Here is an 18,649-nt window from a genome sequence, read left to right as displayed (position 1 = left end):
GTAAGGGCAAAAAACTGTGAGTTGGCACTACAGACATGTAGAAATTGCCTACTTAAGAGCCCAGCTCTCTCACCTAATGAAATACCCCAAACAGTGACTACCACCTTACCTAGTGCCCTGCATGTAATAGAGAAATAAATTCTTGTCAAATTGAATTGAATTACCAATATCTTCACTTAGCCTTATCCTATAGCCTCACTATTTGGACATTGTCTCTACTACGGATTGCCATGAAACCTCTATGTGCAAAAAGCTTACAATAAAGTTGTAGAATTGGAACATGTATACATATAAACATGATTAACAATATAAGCAATAAATTTTGCACAGATGAGCAATATAGACTGTAAGTCATAAAGAAATTCACCAAAAGTGGAAGTGATTACATGTTTGGGCATGTATTGAGATGGAACAGGGGCAGGACTTCAGCTGAGGAACGTGGGAAGGGTAGCATTCAACTAAATGAAGGTGACTATAAAGGACATTTCAGGGGGAGGAGAACAACAGGGACAAGAATATAGAGACTTAAATGCCTTAAATGTACAAGGAGAATTTGCATGTGAGGGACAGTGAAGAGTCTAGTCTATATGGAGCAGAAGATGATTAACAAGATTAGAAAAGCTTTCTTGGGACAAGATAAAGAATTAATTTTTACTTTATACAGGAAAAAGGATCTTAGTAAGTTTTCCTAAGAACAAATTCATGTTATTAACCAAGTAACTGCTAGAAGTCCTCAAATTTGAAGACTGATGAACTGCAGAGACATTTAGAAGACCCTTTCCTATGGGCCTATTTTTCCCCCAAATCATTTTAATTGAAAGGTCTTCTTAACCAATCTATAGCCAGATTTTGGGGGGAGGGAGAGGATGGGCTGTCATGTGGTTTCTATTCCTGACTCAAGCAATCTAGTCCTATGACACTAGGATTATTGAACATACAGTGTAGAATGCACCTAGTTTGAATAATAGGATCAGACTTTTAATCTCATCTCTACTCTTTACCACTTATGAGAACTTGGGGCAAGTTAGTTAACCTCTCTAGGTCTCAGTTTCATTTTCTATCAAATGAAAAGAAATGTACGAGGTGACCTTTTATTCTAATTCTATGATCCAAAGAATACAGCTTGTGTGACAACTGTCACTCAATACAAGATATCTTTCTAAAGTTGCATGTAAAGTGGAATCCCTTTTAATAACAGGATCTTTTTTGTATTTTTTTCAATGAACAAAAAATCCACTTTCCCTTCAACCAACTCCATTGAAAGAGAAACACAAATTCCCTGCAACAATATACATAGTCAGGTGAAACAGATTCCCTCACTGGCAATGTCCAAAAAAAGTATGTCTCATTCTGTATACTATAAGTCAGACAGTCAACCAATAAACACGTATTAAGCACCTAACATTCCAGGCATTGTATTAAACACAGGAAATACAAGGAAAGGCAAAAGACAGTCCCTGCCCTTGAGGAACTCACTATCTGATGAGGGAGAACATGTGCAAATCATTATATACAAACAATCTATATGCAGGATAAATAGGAAATAATCAACAGAGAAAAGGCATTCAAATCAAGGATTGGGAAAGGCTTCTTACAGAAGGCATGGTTTTTGCTAGGGAACCAGGGAAGTCATGTAGTAAAGAAGAGGAGGGAGAGCGCTCCAGGCACGAAGGGTAGCCAGAAATAATGCCTGGAACCAAGAGATGCAGTGTCTTGCTCCTGAACAACAAGGAAGAAGCAGTCAGTGTCACTGGATCACAGAGTATGTGGTGGAATGGAAGGTCTAGGAAGACAGGAAAGGTAATGATGAATCCATCAACTCTCTGTCTGGAGTTAAGGTGGGCAGCATGTTTGATCATGGTCCTTTTGTTGGTTATTGGGTTGATGGAGTTCTTAAGTCTTTCACATTTTTTTCTTTTTTCTTTTCTATACTGTTGTTATATAAGTCCGATTCTTCTGACTTCATTCTGTATCAGTTCATATATATCTCCCAGGTTTCTCTGAAACTATCTCCACCATTTTTCACAGCAAAATGGTATACCATAATTGCCTTGCCATTACCTAATTGATGGGTATCCCCTTAGTTTCCAGTTCCACACCAAAAAGAGCTAATAAAATAATTTTTGTTCATATGGTTACATCTCTCCTATTTTGATTTCTTTGAAGTGTAGAGCTAGAAAAGCTTACTAAATTTGAAGGCATAGTTTCAAATTGGTTTTGAAAATGACTGGACCAACTCATAGCTCTACTAGTAAGTTGCCAATGTATCTGTTTTTCCAGTAACTCTACCATTTATCATTATTCATTTCTTTTATCAATTTTGCCAATCTGATAGGTATGAGGTTGAGTATCAGAGTTTCTTTTTTTAAGGTTTACAAATATTTTGCACAAATTATCTCATTTGATTCTTAAACAACTCTGGGAGACAGTTACTAATACTATCCCTATTTTACAGATGAAGAAATTGAGATTGCAAGAGGTTAAATGACTTGCCCAGATTAATACAGCTAACTTTTTATTCTTTTGTTTTTGTTTTTTCTTTTTTTGGAGGGGGAGGGCAGGGCAGTTGGGGTTAAGTGACTTGCTCAAGGTCACATGGCTAGTTTTTGTGTTGTGTCTGAGGCCAGATTTGAACTCAGGTCCTCCTAACTCCAGGGCCAGTGCTATATTCACTGTGCCACCTAGCCACCCCATAACTTTTTATTCTTATAGAATCAAAATTGCCCGTTTTATTTTTTCTTATCTTCTTTTCTATTTATTTGATCATGAACTTTTCACCTATCCATTGATCTGAACATTCTTTAAAAAAAAATTCTTTCTGTATTTACAAAATCTTATCAATCCTACTTAAACCTGGACTTTTATTGTATAATTAGAGGAATATATTTTGTGTCATGGACCTGTTTGGAAATCTGGTGAAGCCTAGACTCCTTTTTAGAACATATATGTATATGTGTGTATTCATAATTTAATTAAATGCTAAATTTCAGTTTGAAGTTACTAGAAATTAAAATGTATTTTTCCCATCTAAATTCACGGACCCTTGAAATCTATCCTTCATTTCTTGGGAGTCCATCAATTCCAGATAACCTCAGGTTTAGAGTCATTTTTAGGTTGGAAGAAAACATCAGGTAGGGTGCTTATAAGGCTTTTTCCTTCCATTTTCATTTCCCCCTTCACTTGTTTTTAGCCAAACTGCTATATAAATAGACTCTCTTTATTGATTTTTCTTTTTTCCTGCTTTGAGAGGAAAAAAAAATCCTCCTGTAAACACAAAATAATCAGATTCACAAACAAAATAGGTAAGATGCCATTACTGCAGAGGCAGTGTGGTGTAATGGCTAGAGAGTCAGTCTTGGAGTGTTATTGACTTGAGTTTGAATTTCCTCCTTCCAATGTGGAGGAATCCCTTTCCTATGTGGCCTGAGGCAAGTCACTTGATATGTCTGTGCTCCTAGAAAACTTTCTAAGACTAGAAAACATAGGTCAAGTTAAACATGAAGAAAAAAGAAACTATTACAAATACGATTTTGATAAAGAGTTTGATATAACAAAGTCCTTTTTATGCCTTGCTGAATGACTCAGTTAAGTATTTTACTGATATGAATACATTTAATTTTATATAGCAGGTAGTTGAATTCAATTAAATATTTACAAATAGCCTACTATGTATAGTTTACTACTCTTGATGTTGGGAAATACAAAAAATAAAAAAATACAATAAAATAAAGCCTTATCTTCAAAGATATTGTAACTATAAATAATGACAATATCATTAACCATTATTAAGAATTATAATGATAATAGCCATTTATATGATGTTTTATATGACCTCATTTCAATGTCACAACTCTGTAAGACATTATTACTACTGGTATTATGATCTACTTTTTGTAGGTAAGGAAGGAAACCCAGCCACTATTAAGTAATTATTAGTGTCAGAGGTAGGATTTGAATTTGATTTTAGATCTAGCACATGGAACTGATGATGTGTTATATTAATGCAACATTGGAAAATATAATAGAAAAGATACAAGTTGGGAAGTGTCGAGAAAGATGGAGGTGGGGAGATCACGTTTCCTACTATTGATTAATGAAAGCTTCCTGCAGGACATGACAATTGGAGATAGTCCTTGAAGAAGCCTATGATTTCAATGCACAGAGATGGAGGGAGGGAAGTGTTATGTTAAGGGAATTTGGAGATCTTCCCTGCCCCTAAATAGGCCCATGTGACCTGCTTTGAGCTCTGGTCCAGCCCACACTTGAGTCACATGGAGCCCGTGGTGGGAGGAGTTTGCCAAATGGGTGGAGCAGGAAGAGAGAGCAAGGCAGAGCTGGGGAACAGTGATGTGGAATTGAGAGAGAGGAGACAGAGAGAAGCTGAGCAGCTGGTGGTTGAGAGAGGGGCATTTTGCCTAAGGACTTCATTTGTGGGGAGGCCTGATGGAGGAAAGGTTTGTGGATGGCAGTGTTCTCTGCACTGGTACTGTGTACCAACTTTTTTATTATCATGATGGATTTGACTTTCTGGTATATGAAAAAATAGCTCGGTTTTGTCTTTGAAGAAGAGTTTGTTATATCTTGTGATTCAAGCCTGGAAATAAGCCTGCATATTCATAGCAGCTGTTGTAGGTCTCACACTGGTGATATAGGAGGGAAGAGGATAAGTACATTCCATGAACTGGGATTGATGGAAGCAAATATACTGAGAGGGAAGGACTGGAGTCAAGTTGAAAGGAAGATCCTTAAGAGCAAGCTGTGAATTTTTCAATTGATCTTGCAGGTAATAAGAAACTATTGAAGGTTTTGTGTCATTTTGTTTTGGGGGTAGAAGACAGGAGATTTTCACTTCCAGTGAAGTGCTGCAAGCGCTTTCACTGGTACCTGTTACATGTAGAAATCTCTGTATTTAATTGGGGGAACTGGACACAGCTGATGTTTATTCTCTTCTACTACTCTCTTTCCTCTTTAGGCAACCTATTAGAGCAACAACAACAAATATTAAGACAATAATCTAAAGTACTTGGTATAATCTGAATGAGAAACCCTTATAGATCTTTCTTTAATTTTCAATTAAAAATAATAAACTGCAATCAGATATTTTTTGCATCATTCTAATTAAGGTCTAACTTAAATTTTAAAAGGGAAGTCTGTTTAGGGTAGGAAAGACTCCTCCATAAAATTATTGGAGAAATGAACTAAGAACAGGATGAAGTCATTGTTTGGTTCAATTAAAGGGTTCGCCTTTGATAAGCTGAAAAAGAGAATCCTTCCATGAATAGAAGAGAGGTGAAGAACATTGAAGAAGGATTAAATAGTTTTGGAAAATTATTTTCTAGGACACACCAATATTTAAAGTGGCTTCATAAATCAGAACTATGAACTGAATTTAGACTTGAATTTTGTATCTATTTTCTCTCCTTACTGGAATTTTGTCTTTTGCTTAAGAATACTACAAATTATGAGTGAAAACTCCTTGTATCAGAGAAATTTTCAAAGACAGGGGGAAAATGACCTCTTTGTGTATTTCACTCTACACAGAGATATTTTTTAGAATTTGAATAATCAATACATTTATCTCTGGTAGTCATGTATCCAAAATTAAGGGTACTGATATTTTTTTTCTCCCAAATTTTGTGAGGTGGGGAAGAAGTGAGCTAAGCTTTTGTCTTGTCACCAAGTAATTACTTTTTAAATTCCTTTATGCCTTTGCACTGCAGGTATCCCAACCAAAAATTGAGACTGAAAGAAGGAAAGAGGTGGGGGTGCAATTACATTTATTTGGAACTTCCTGATGTCCTTGAGTACAAAGTGCAGGGTGACACAATAGTCAGTACAGTTTCAAGTTGTAACAGCTTAAGACTTCACTAAGACTTTTGGGATACCCTGTACATCTTTGATTTAATGACTCATTTTGAAGAAAGATGATTAATTGCCAGTGCCATAGAATGGTAATACAATTATCATTTTAACAAAATCCTATTACAGCAAAATAAGTTTGTTTAGAAGGCCTTTATAATGGAATTTCTACCTGTGCTGAGGAAATGAGATAAGTATAGGGCTGATTAAAACCCTACCTCTGAGATGTTTAGTGCCAAATTGGCTAGCAGGGTTTATTTTTTTCAGTTTTACTTCTGATAGTTTCCCAAAAAGAAGGAGGCAAGAGAAAAAAGTAGGAAGTCCAACAGTCCTAGGCAGGGAAGCCCTAAAGAGAAACTAGGGAGACAATGGAAGGACAATCTAGGGAAAATTATATTTTTAAGATTAAATATTTTAAAAATCCAAATTTGACTTATAGATTACCAGAAAATCTTCTTGTGTCATGTGTTATAATCTAGCTTTCAGTGAGCATTCTAGGTTGCCATAAAACAACAGAGACTTCAGGAACTGTCATTAATCCTTAATTCTGAAGAAAAGGCCAGTCTGATTTAGTGAAAAGTCTGAATTGTGTACAATTTTTAAAAAGGAAAAGTAGTTTTATTGTGTTCAAGTAGAGCATATATTATGAACGAAGATATCAATGGTTTCTAATAAGTAAAATGAGGTAAGTTAATGAAAAATTACAATCTACAATAGGACTACATTACATAGTAATGAATGGTAAGAATAAAGGTCCTTTTAATATTTGAGAATTCATTTCTAGAACTAGAAGTGGAAATTAAATTGAAGGAATTCGTACTTTTTTCATCTTTTACTTAGAAAAGGCAACTTTTCTTAGACTGTATTCTTTATAAAGTAATACCTCCATTAATGAAGAGAATGCATTCTAAAGATATACTTTTTTTGTCAAAAGCTTCATAACCAGAGGTAGAAATAATAGAAGTGGCATTCCAGTGTGTCAGATAAGGAGAGTTATGGTATGAAGAGTCATTAAATATCAATTAATATAGCAGCAAATGTAACAGAAAATATAATATATACATTTACATGTTACATTTGCATATGAATATACATCTATATCTATCAATATATACCTACTTGCATATATATGCCCATATGGAATATAAGCATATGTGGATTACATCCATATCTGTATATACACCCACACATATATGTGTATACAAGTAAGTATATGTATATGTGTGTGTATATATATATATTTGTGTGTGTGTGTGTGTGTGTAAATGGGAAAAGGCAGGGATTTGGTTAAGGACAGGGCCTGTACCTAACCTTTGCTCACAGGAAAAAGAGAGGAGGTACAGACAAAGTGAATCTATTGCCAAGCAGGTCTCATTTAGGAAAGGCTCCAGATCCCCAGAAGAAGCATGTGATAAAGAATTATAGGCTCCTCCTTCTCCAAAAGCTGTTAGGGCTAGGCTTCAAGCAGACTAAACCATTCTCTACAGTCAACCTAGGGCCAATTTGTATCAAAGGCTGGTTACCCAAGTCATTCTCATCTTCTAATAATTTAAAACTCCTTAAACTTGCTTCCTTGTCCTAAATGGAACTCAGATTTCTCATTGATATCAGGATAATTTGGGCAGGAACCCTTCTAGAGAACCTGAACTTGTACACTTGTGCATGATATGATTTTTCGGTTGAAGGCAGAGGGTAATGGTGTGGTCATCAACCCAGGTATAACAGTAAATTATCCCCAAGACTCATGATATGCTAGTAATTTTTTAACTGACTCTCTAGGAGAAAAAAAAAAAGGTGTATTCCCAACCCACTTATACATTTAATCTGCATTTTTAACATTTTTTCATCACTTTCTTAAGTCCAGACAATAAACAAAACAATAAATTATGTCCTAATTTGTAGCATTTGCCAATTTATGAGATGTAAATGAGCACACTGAAAATTTAACAACTGGCTCTCCTAGTTGGCTGAGTAAAAGAAAGAAAGAAAAGAAGGAAGGAAAAAAAGGAAAGAATGAAGAGAGGAAGGAAAGGGTGGAATTAATGAAGACTATGACCAACCTTAAGAATATAATTGAAAAAATTTAAAAAATATTGGATTCATTGAACAGAATGCTTGCTGTAGTGGAACATGGATATTCCTATAATGTATAGTAAACAAAATTTAAATATAGACTCAAAAATCATTGTGATACTAAAAAAAAAAACCTGTTGGACAAACAGATAAGGTGTTAAATGTGGAGAATAGATAATACAACAAACTTTTTTTTTTGACATTCTAAGACTGACATCTCTTAGAATTTAGAAAACAAAGTAATCTTTAGAGTTCCAGGAAATCACTAAGTCACATTTTCTAGAACTGGCTAAATTAGAGAAATGCAACTAGAAAGAATGCATAGTATGTCCACAAGGAAGAGAATTTATTCTGGCAAGACACATCATAGTTAAACTCCAAACAAACAAAGATAATATTTTTTTTTATTATAAGCTGTCAGAAAAAGTGAATAAATCACTTACCAAGGATAATTAGTTAATATTACAGTAGTCTTTTCAAGTAGGACAAGGAATGATCAGAGAAATTGGAATCCAACATTTATACAAATTAAGAAGGATTGCCCAAGAATACAAAATAATCTGCCCAGAAAACTACAGTCAGCATCATGAAGAAAAGGCATGAGAATATGAGAAGCAAATAGACTTTAGAAAGTTTACAGATAGAGCCATCAACTATGAGGAGTCTTCTAACGAATAAGTCTACCAACTCCTCCTCCCCCAATACAAGCCCCAATAATTACATAGTAATAAAAGCTCATGTTTATATAGCACTAAGGTCTTCAACACACTTTTACAATTATCTCTTTGGATTTAACATCTCTTTGAAAAAGGTGATATTATTATCCTAATTTTACATATAAGGTAACTGGGCTTGAGAGAGAGGTTAAATGACTTGTCCAGGGTCTCACAGCTAATAAACATTTATAGGCAAATTTGAATTCAGGTTTTTCTGACTCCAAGTCAGAAAAGAAAAATGATATGAAGAAAATCGCATTTAAAAAAAAGTAGAATTGGCCAAGTGGAAAAATAGGTACAAAAATTCACTGAAGGAAAATAATACCTTAAAAATCAAAATTGGGGGGCAGCTAGGTAGCACAGTGAATAGAACACTGGCCCTGGGATCAGGAGGACTTGAGTTCAAATCCGGTCTCAGACACTTAACACAAAAACTAGTCGTGTGACCTTGGGCAAGTCACAAACCCCAATTGCCCTATCTTCCCTCTCCAAAAAGCAAAAAAAAATAAAAATTGGGCAACTGAGAGCTAAATGACTCCATGACTCAACAAGAGACAATAAAACAAAGTCAAAGGAATAAATAAAAATAAAAGAAAGTGTGAATTATCTCATTTGCAAAATAACTGACCTGGAAAATAAATTGAGAAGAGATAATTTAACATCACTGGACTACCTGAAAGTCAAGATCAAAGAAAGTGCCTAGATATCATCTTTCAAGAAATTATCAAAGAAAATTACCTTGATATCTTAGATCCAGAGGGTAGAATAGAAATTGAAAGAATCTGGCAATCATCTCCTGAAAGACATTCCTATGGAAACTCCTGGGAATTTTATAGCCAAATTCTAGTACCCCCAAGTCAAGGAGAAAATGCTGCAAGCATCCAAAAAGAAGCAATTCAAATATCATGGATCCACAGTCAAGATAATACAGTTTCTACAGTAAAGGATCAGAGGGTTTGGAATATGATATTCCAGAAGTCAAAGGAACTAGGATTATAACCAAGAATAACCTTCCCTCACAAAAAAAAAAATACAACAGTATAATCCTTCAGGGGGAAAATAGATATTTAATGAAATAGAAGATTCTCAAGCATTCATGATGAAAAGACCAGAGCTGAATAGAAAATTTGACATTCAAGCACAGGACTTAAGAGAAGCATATAAACATGAAAGAGAAATAATAGGGGGTTCCATAAGGTTAAACTGTTTATATTCCTACAAGGGAAAATGATACATGTAATTCCTAAAAACTTTGACATTGTTAGGGCTGTTTAAAGCAATCTATATAGACAGAGGTTATGGGTGTGAGTAAATTATTTTTGGTTAATCTCAACAAAAAATAAAAGAGTAAAAAAAAGCAAAGCCTTAGAAAAATGATGGAAGCATGGGCCGGGGTGGGGCAGGGGTAGAGGTAGAAGGGAATAAAGTATTTTACATAAAAGAGGAATTCATTGAGGAGCTTTTACAATTCAGGGGGAAATTGAGGGTAGGGAGCAATGTACCCCACTCTTATCAGAATTGGTTCAAAGAGGGAAGGATATAAATAAACACACACACACATATTCTTAATAGGGAAACGAGAAGAAAGGGATAAGAAATGGTGGGTGATAATAGGAAGGGTAAGTTAAGAAAGGTCAGAAGCAAAACAGGCTTTTGAGGAGGGACAGGATAAAAATAGAGAGGCAGAAGGATAAAAAAGAATATAAGGTGGAGGGAAATATCGTTAGAAATCAAAACTGTGAATGTGAATGGGCTGAGCTTACCCAAAAAACAGAAGCAGATAGCAGAATGAATTAGAAATCAGAATCCAACAATATGCTGTTTACAATAGATACATATAAAACAGAAAGATACACACACTGTTAAAATAAAGGGCTAGAGAAGAATCTATTATGCTTCAGCTGAAGGGATAGCAATCATAACCTCAGACAAAGCAAAAGTAAAAATAGAACTAATTAAAAGAGAAGTCTGGGAAACTACATTTTGATAACAAGTATCATAGATAATGAAGTAATGTCAAAATTTTTGCAGCAAGTTTCCCTAAGGCCTCTCTTCACTGAGTTGAATAGGCAAATTATTATCTCTGTCTTAGTCTCATAGAGTTATATAGGGCAAAAACAGGTTGAATGTCTTATGTCAGAAGTGAGATAGGTATCGAGAATTTTCTGACTCAAAGGCTGGACCTCTATCCGAAATACCATAATACCATTATCTATCTTTCAAATTCATTGGCTTTTTTTATAGCACCTTGCTGTTCCTTTGCACTAATAAAAAAAAATTATTTTGGAATCTCAGATCAGTGGACATATAGGTTGTTTCTAACATTAAAACAGCTGTAAGTATTTTGGTAGAATAAGTTTTTTTTTCTTTTTATAACATTCAACCTCTTATTGCCCTACATAATTCTATAAGACTAAAACAAATAATAATTTGCCCATTAAATTCAATGAAGAGAGTCTCTACATTAGTAGTTCCTCACATGGTTGAAATAAAAGGTCCCAAAGACAGAGACAGAGACAGAGGCAGAGACACAGAGACAGACAGGCAGAGAGAGACAGAGATGAAGAGGGGGGAGAAAAACACATATGTAAATGTGAAAAGACCTATGTGGTGATACAGAGTGAAATTAGTAGACTATATATGTATGTATGCATGCATGTGTGTACACACATATGAATCTCCTGGCTAAATGTACACACACACACACACACACAATAACTGTAACTATGCCAAAAAGAAATTAAAGAAGGAAGGAAGGGATGGAGGGAGGGAGGGAAGGAGAGTGACTTGCCTAGGTTCACACAGCTAGTAAGTGTCTGAGGTCAAATATGAACTCAGGTCCTCCTGACTCTAGGCTGCCATTTATCTGCCCCTCTATCCCTGTTTTCAAGCAGTTGAATGTGGGCTGTGTAGGGAAAGAATAATTAACAACACAGCAAGAAACCATCTCACTTGTGGCATTATTATTGTCTCATTTGTACTTAGTGAGACAGAAAGAGTCAAGAAGGCCTGGGTTCGATTCCACCTCTGGTGTATACTCCTAGATGTGTCACCTTATCAATATCCTTTAGTTAATTTCTTCTCCACTCAACTTCCAATGCTATAAGTTGCAGAAGAATAGCTGATCAATATTTGTAGGGGGAATTTCTTCATTGGAAGCTCCCTTCACTGATGAAATCACAGGTTTAAAGGTGGGGGATACAGAATATTATTATATTATGCACTGCTCTTTAAGTTAGTCATACATAAACAGTTGGAGGGAATGTTTTCAGAATGTAATCCCAACACATTGCCAAAAAGTTGCCATTGTACTCCATTGTCTATGAATCATGGAGAATTAAAAAAAAAACCCAAAATTATTTCCCTGCATTTTTAAATGAAAACAAAACATCACCTTTCAAATAGTGAGCAACTCCTATCCTCTCTATGATTATGATTAATTTAAGATACATTGTCAAAAAGCAAGTTACTCTACTAAATAAACTGCCTAGACTTTCTCAGAAGGTTGGTAGAATAGAGTTGAATTGGATTTCCAAATGTATAGGAATCTAAAACAAATATTCTGAGGGCCTTTAAAAATAAAGCTTTTGTTTTTTCTTTCAAATAAGAAGGAAGAGTTGTTTTTTTTTTTTTAGTTTTCCCCTCCCTTCATTGCTCTCATTTCTTTGAATATGGTCATTTCTTGTTGTTTTTTTCTTGAATCCAAGATTTAATTGGTGTATGTAGGATGTTCTTCCTGAAAGCAAACAAGCAAAAGACTTCCACTTCCAAGGAATATACCAACTGTTCCATAGTACTGAATTTAATGATTTTGCCTAGGGTCACATAACTCTGTCAGAGGCAGGACTTGAACCTAGGTCTTCCTGTCTTCTGCTTTCTATTGCTTAAACCAAACTGCCTTTCTTTTTATTAATGTTTTAACAAAGGGGCGGCTAGGTGGCGCAGTGAATGGAGCACCCTCCCTGGAGTCAGGAGGACCTGAGTTCAAATCCAGCCTCAGAAACTTAACGCTTAGTAGCTGTGCCACCTTGGACAAGTCACTTAATCCCCAATTACCCTGCCTTTCCTCTCCAAAAAAAGTAAAAAAAATTAAAAAAAATTCTTAACAAAATCTAGCCAGTGGTGTCATTCCTTATCACACAAGTATCATAGAGCCAGTTAGCCAGCCCACTAAAAGAAAATATGTGGAGATGAAATTGATCATCCTTTCCCTTCATCTGATAAAAATCTGAGAATCATGAAAATCACCCATGCAACTCGTTATAAAGTATTTGATCCTTGTTACTGTGTGGTAGCACTTCCTATAAAAGCTCTTGCATACTGAGCAGAGATGCAAAGATGATGCTCTAAATCCAAACTTCACAGAACAAACCTTGAGGTGACATGTGGCCCTTTAGGCCCTCAAGTGCGGCTCTTTGACTGAGTCCAGACTTCACAGAACAAATCCCTTTGTTCCATGAGACTTGAACTCAGTCAAGGAGCTGTAGTAGTCAAGGACCTGGAGGCTGCAGGTTCCCCACTCCTGCCTTGCAACTTCTATCTGTGATCCCATCTATTCCCATAGCTTTAATTATCTCCTCTACATGAGCCCCAAATCACAATCTTCAGGCCAACATGATCTGCCTCCTGAGTGCCAGTTCCATATTTCCCAGAAGCACAAAATTTTAAAACTGTAAGTCCAAAGGAGAGTTCATGACCTTTCCCCCCAAACCCTCCCCATCTCCTAACTTTTCTATTACTGTAGGGAATACCACTATTCTTCCTGTGACCCAGGTTCACAAAGTGTGTTATCCTCAAGTCCTCACTCTATCCCACCCCCAAACCTTTTCACAAATCACTTTCCAGGTCATGCAGTTTCTATCTTCATAACATCTCTCCTATGCACTTCCTTTTCTCCCCTAACACAGCTAGCACCCTGGTCCAGGTCCTCATCCCCTCACAGCTGGACCATTCCAATAGCCTGCTATTTCAAATCCACCCCCACCAGATCATCATCCACTCAGTCATCAAACACATCTTCCTAAGGCACAGGTTTGACCATCACCCCACTACTCAATAAACTTGTCTCCCTATTAACTCCAGAATGAAATATGCAATCCTCTGTTTGGTTTTCAGAGCCCTTCACCACCTTGCACACAACATTCCACCTCCTGACACCTTGCCTCCCTCCCATTGTCCCTCTTGCCCAGATCTCTCTCCTCACTTGACCTCCTGGCTTCCTTCAAGACTCAGCTCATCTGCTTCTGCAAGAGGTCTTTCCTCAATCCCCCTCCCTCTCCTCCTGCTGCCAGCAGTGCCTTCTCTTGAGTTACTCTCCATTTATATCTTACAAATACATAGTTGTTTGTGTGTTGTCTCCCCCACTAGACTGCGACCTCCCTGAGGACAGGGAGTTTTGTTTTTCCTTCCGTTGTATCACCAGTGCCCGGAAACAAGTAGTGAGCATTAAATGCTTGTTGACTAACTGACTCCTCCCCCGGGTCATATCTTCAGCCCTGTGAATGTGGCAGCCATTGATCCTTGCTCTGCTGAGTCACAATTCACATTTTCCTTGCAGGGATCGAGAAGGAGAGAAGACAAAGAGAGAGGAAGGAAAAGAGACCGAGGACCATACACACAGAACGTCAGACTTGTGGGATTCTAAATTTAACCCGCTCATTTTATTGATGGGAAAACTGAAGCCTAGAAAAGGAGAATGACCTTGCCCAAAGCCAATCACAACGTGAGTCCGCGCCTCTCTCGAACCCAGGTCTCCTGACTTCCAGACCCAGATGCTTTCCTCAAATTGTGGGGAAAGAGTTTTGGGAGCCCAACTAAAAGAAAATGTAAATAAACAAATGGCAGAAAGCACACACGCATGTGCATAAAGTAAGCAGAAAAGAGCTGGAAAACAGCACTAGGAGTACTGTAGAAGCTCCTCCTCCCCCACCCCGTCTTCCTTCCCTTCCGGTCTGAGGTTTTGAAAGCTCTCCCCAGTTGCTCTGGGGAGGAATCTTCCCTGTGTCCGCGGAACCCTCGTAGCGGCGGGGCCGGTGCGCCGTCGGATCCCTTATGGAGAAGAACCACATGAAAAGCACATGTAGGGGAAGGAAGGAAGAGCAGGGGTATACGTCGTGGGGAAGGGGGCGGACCATCTCACCCTCGACCAATAAACGCGGTGGATCTGGCCACTATTTCCCTGCAGTGGATTGTGCAGGTTGGGAGAGCTGCTGTGCCGCGTGTAGTGCAGGTAACTATTGGTGAACTGGCGACTGCGGAGTGGGGTTAGTGAAATCGTGCCAAGATGACTGAGAGAAAAGTCTTAAGTAAATACTATGCACCAGATTTGGGTCCATCGAAGTCCCGAAACTCAAGCTGCCCAAAGATCATCAATATGTAGTCAGACTAATGGCCCCATTCAACATGAGGTGTAAGACATATAGCAAGTGTGATTATAAAGGCAAGAAACATAATGCCTGGAAAGGGGACAGTGCAGAATGAGCTATATCCAGGACTCCCAATTTTTCCTTTCCACATCAAGTGTAACCGATGTGTAGATGAAATCACCTTCAGAACAGACCCTAAGAACACAGATTATACCACGGCACATGGAACCACGTAGAACTTCCAGACTGAGAAACTACCGGAAGAGGAAGAGAAAAGGGTACAGAAGGAAAGAGAAGATGAAGAATTGAATAATCCTATGAAGGCACTGGACAATAGGACCAAGGACTCCAAAATGGAGACAGAAGTCCTGGAGAACCTGCAGGAGCAGAAGGAGTTGGACCAGTGCCAGGCTAACTTGGACTTTGAGGCTGTTACAGCAGCATTGCATGTCCAAGGAGGAGGACCAGAGGGAAGTGGAGGCCATGGTGGCGCAGGCCTGGAGATGGCGACTGGTCAAAGACTGATGAAGAGCCCACCTTGACACCTTCCTAGCTGCCCATTCGGGCCAACCACAGCCATCTTAGAGTCCATCTCACAGCTAAAAAAGCAATTTGGAGAGCTTGGAACCGAGCATGGGTTCACTGGGCAGCATGTCATAGCTGGCAGGCCTGCTTGTGGCAAAAAGGGCACCTTCCCAAAGGACCACCAGCTGCAATGGGCAGGTGACCTTGCCCTCCCCAAGTACAGACATACCACAGAGTTCAAAGGATGCCAACTCATTCATACCCGGTGCCTGTCCCCAAGCCAACTGGAGGTGCTTTGGGAGCATACTTAGTGAAGATACCAGCAACAGTAGCTGAAGCATCAACCCCTCTCCTTGGAGGGAGACCCCAGACCTTTAAGGCCACTCCCCATGGGGCTTGACCATGGAGCCAGGTTGGAGTGGGTTTATTTCTTTGTTCATTGAACCAAGCAATGTGAAGAGAAGGATCAAGGGGGGAGCCACACTGCCAGAGCCTCTGTCTAGCTTACAGTACTTTCCCTACTTCTTAAGTGCCCAGGAGAAGACTGCTCCTCTCCTCTCTGGCCTGTAGGCCTTGGGAGGATTGTGTGTTGAGGCACTCTTCCCTCATTAGGGAGTGGCAATTGAAGATCTGACATCCATTCCTAGTCTCGCGCCCCCATAAGAGCCTGGGTGGCCCTACAGAAGATACTGGAATTCAACTTTGCTTTCTTTAGACCCCTACCCCTCATACTCATCAAGCCCAGACACACAGAACAGAATCACTAGGTAAGTGTGGAGTTACTTCTTGCTATCCTTGGAACTTAAAGGCCTTTTTCTCCCTGACGGGGCCAGAATTAATTTATTTCTGTTGCTGGTATGTCATTGATCACATGCCACAGAGAATGATACATTTCATCAGTGCCTAGTGTTAACACACTGTATGTGGTAGGTAGGTTTGCCTTCCCCTAGCTCCATGCCAAGATTTAACTGATGGCACTTGAACCTTTGAAAATTAACAGGATATATAATGCCCTATCACAACAGTCATCTTCTTTTTCACCCTACCTTCTGCCCAGATCTAAGCAACAGATGGGGCAGATTCCAAGACTAACTGCTGCAAGTGGCCAGATCAGGCCAACCCAAAGATCCCATCCCTGTTCTCCCCTCCCTTCCCCCAAGTCCTATGGGCCCCACCTCATTTGTATCTACAAGTCAGTATCTATAACCAAGTAAAACCAAAAGGACTTGTGAGTATGCTGGAAAAAAACAACACGATAATGTTTTGGAGTCTTATAAGAGGGTCTGCACATAATTATAACTACAGACAATCAAAATAACCTCTTTGTTTTCTGTAAAAAAAAAAAAGAAAAGAAAGAAAGACAACACTATTCCAATTGATTCTGATATCCCTGAGTAGAGGTGTTGCTAGTGTTTATCTAGATGGTGATCTTTTTGACACCCAACCACACACTCCTGTATGTGGCCAAGAGCCTCCTCTTTTTGGAGGGAAGAGTGTAGAGCTTTGTGGATGAAAGGGTTCCACTCTTTTAAAACAGTTACCTTGGTACTTTGTGCCTCAAAAAGGGTGTCTATGGATTAAACTGAGATGGTGAAACCTTGTGAACAGTATGTTAGCCTGAAAGGAAAAAAAATAAGCTGGGCAAATTGTTTTAAGCACTTTGAAATAAAACTCTCTCAAGAAAAGTCTAGTGAGCAAAAATGTTAGATTAATCGCTCAGGGTTCAATATGATTTGTGAGTAATTGTAGAATGATGGCAATTAAAATTCACTTTCTACCAACCAGGCATCAGTGCCTGCCTCCTGCTTCAGAGAGACCAAACATTTTTGCCGATTAGCAAACCTCTGTAATCTATTTGAATGTACAGGTGACATCTCTCTTTGAGTCTTCAGGACCCTGGGACCTCTGGGAGATGTGCTGTGTCATAAACTTGAATGATGAAAAGGCAATAGGCCTCCTTCAGACTCTAATTGGAACCACTCTAGGCAGCTCAAGAATTGAGCAACCCTTTATTATTCTATCTAGCGTGTTTTTTTTTAATTCACAAATCATTTATCAGTATCGTTTAGAAGATAAAAAATGATAATAAGAGCCAAGATATTTGGCACAATCCCTTTGGTTTGTTATCCAAGGGTTTTGTGTATAGTTACAAAAGTACAAGGAATGAAGTCATACCCTGGAGCTGGTGCAAAAGGGAGTTCTCTTTTCAGTTCTGGCTGAATTCCCAGGTTTTCTGCCAGTGTGGTCCTACCGGAATCTGTCACAGTGCTTTCTGTCACAGTTATAAAATACTTTCGGAGAAACATAAAGTTTTTATGAGGAGAATACTAAAAGAGATGACTTAGTATAAGACTGGGGGCTAATATTTTCACTCCTAGACTGACTTTGAGGGTGAGAAGTATGGGGCCAACAAAACAAAACATGTCTTTAATTCTTGTTGCTTCTCTTCATTCAAAATAGAAACTCTTAGAAAAACTATACCAGAAAAAGTTTATGGAATTATGACCACCATTGACTCACTAGGTTGAAAGAATGGTTCTTCCTATTTCAACTAGGTCCCGATCTCCATCATTTTTTTAATGAGGATAACTGCTTTGGAAACAATATTTTCTTCAATGGATATTTGCCCTTTTCATGGAATATTTATTTAGAACTGACTAATTCAAAATGTCAGCTGAGATTTAGAGTCCCTTCTGAAGAATGGGGATATGAGAATGCTAAGACTGTGAGCTGTCAAAAACTATTTTAAATGCCCTGGTTCATCCAGTAAATGTCATTAGTTAAATTGGATTTGGAAGATTTTTCCTCTTCCCCCTACCCTTTTGTGATGAACTGAGAATGATTATTATACCTATGATACTCCTGACTTTCCTTTTTAGTAGAAGTCAGGGAGTCTTACTGATCTTGAAGTTTATTAGAGCTTTAAGCTGTCAAGTTATTACTGTCAGTTTCAAGAAAAGAAAGAGTTACTGATGTAAAATTAATTTATTGAATGGAATTGTTTTGCCCCCAGGGAATAACATCACCATTTAATTTAATTTCTCCCATCATATTGTCTCATTTGCAGAGGAAAAAATAACTTTCCTTTTTAACAGAATAAAGTGCATTTGG

The 18,649-nt window shown here is 38.0% G+C and overlaps 1 pseudogene; it reads left to right on the top strand.

Annotated features, from left to right (window-relative positions):
• The first annotated feature begins 14,931 nt into the window (after nucleotides 1-14,931).
• LOC138153351 (splicing factor YJU2 pseudogene) lies at nucleotides 14,932-15,538 on the top strand (annotated as a pseudogene).
• The last annotated feature ends 3,111 nt before the right edge of the window (nucleotides 15,539-18,649 follow it).

The sequence above is a fragment of the Petaurus breviceps genome, unplaced genomic scaffold (genome assembly GCF_028583685.1).
Source record: "Petaurus breviceps papuanus isolate PSGF00001 unplaced genomic scaffold, PetGlider_PUasm1.0 90977, whole genome shotgun sequence".
NCBI classification, from domain to species: domain Eukaryota; kingdom Metazoa; phylum Chordata; class Mammalia; order Diprotodontia; family Petauridae; genus Petaurus; species Petaurus breviceps.
This window is presented reverse-complemented; position numbering and strand designations above follow the sequence as displayed.